The sequence below is a fragment of the Odontesthes bonariensis genome, chromosome 15 (genome assembly GCF_027942865.1).
Source record: "Odontesthes bonariensis isolate fOdoBon6 chromosome 15, fOdoBon6.hap1, whole genome shotgun sequence".
NCBI lineage: Eukaryota > Metazoa > Chordata > Actinopteri > Atheriniformes > Atherinopsidae > Odontesthes > Odontesthes bonariensis.
In genome coordinates this window covers 9,126,019-9,127,579 of record NC_134520.1, presented here as the reverse complement: position 1 = coordinate 9,127,579, position 1,561 = coordinate 9,126,019, and positions in this window count along the sequence as shown.

Sequence of the window (1,561 nt, the reverse complement as noted above, 5' to 3'; positions counted from 1 at the left end):
ACAATGCAACCAAAACCATAATTTGTTAATTTGTTTGAACCTTTATTTAACAGACACAAGTACAAAGGAAATGATTGAGTAGGAAACTGTACCACTGATGAAGACGTGTGTACTAGAATCTTGCAGAGACACATGCTACCATCAAGGCAAAGTCTCTGTCCCAGGTGGTCTGTGGTTATTTCAGCAGAACAATGCCAGACTTATCTGACACAACCTCCAACAGCGTAGCTACAGAGTGTGTGTGCTTGACAAGCCTGCCTATATTCCAGATCTATCTCCTTCTAACAATGTATGGAGCGTTCTTCGGAGGAGAATCTTATCTGATCTGATAAGAAAGTGTAATTATAAGGAAGGTTGATGTAACACAGTTACATGATATATATATATATGTTTATGAGTAAAATTTATTTAAAGTAACTGAACTTTGAATTAAGTACAATCTCCCAGAACTTCTTCTTTCATTGCAAAAGACGGATCAGTCAGGAACACTGGATTTTTACTGAAAGTAGCAAATAGATACTGTGTTGGCCTAAAGTTTTTGAGCCACATTAAAACAGGATTTAATGTTATGACAGTAATTATAAAGATTAAAACATTAACAACATGAATGTAAGAAATCCGCAAATAGCAATGAAAGCAAAAAGTCAAAATAAAAACACAAATGTTAATCGTGTCCTGGGTGTTATTTAAACACCAAGCTAAAATGGCACTGAGCAGTTTTTCAGGCGTTGCTCTGGGAGAGGATGCTCCTGATTTTGGAAATATTACACTGTTGAAAAGAAGGCTATTTAAGGAACCTTTTTAATATGTAAATTGAAAGACAAATCTAAGTCATAAATTACTAAAAAGTTCCTCAACAGGTGCTGGAAACCGCAGTAGTGCAACTCAAAGTTGTTGGTTATGTGAATCTCAAAGGTCAGAAGGTCAAAAACAGTGATCTCAGTTTTGCCTGAATTTTCAAATTTAGTAACAGAACAGTTCCTTCACATAACTGATAAATACATAATTCACTGCTAAATAGAGTTGGGTGTCATCAGTGTAACAGTGGAAATGCATGTCATCTTTCTTAATGATACTGCCCGAGGGGGGAGTATAGTGAGAACAGAATGGGTCCCTGTCCAGAATCCTGTGGAACACCATAACTGACACCTGTATGTGTCAAACACATGATCTAATACTGCAACAATATTACAATGCGTCCAAAAGAAAAATATTGAAATTTTCGGTTTGAGGTTAATATTATGGTTGTAATTTTGGGAGATAAAGAAAATACGATTTGTGGATTTCTACCTGGTTGCTTTAGCAGCTTGCTGGTGAATATTTCCAAGCATTGAATGGAATAGTCTGGTTGAATAAAGTGCTGCGCATGTAATGCAGGAGATAATTAATGTGGTCATACATGTTAAAAAGAATTGATCAATTATTTGAAGTGTATTAAAACCTGTGCATGTTTTTCATTCTAAAGAATTTTGGCATTTTAGACTGACATCTTTATTTCTGCAAAAAAAACAAAACTGGTTCTTTGCACTGTATGAAGCAGATCTTACACATTCACAACACG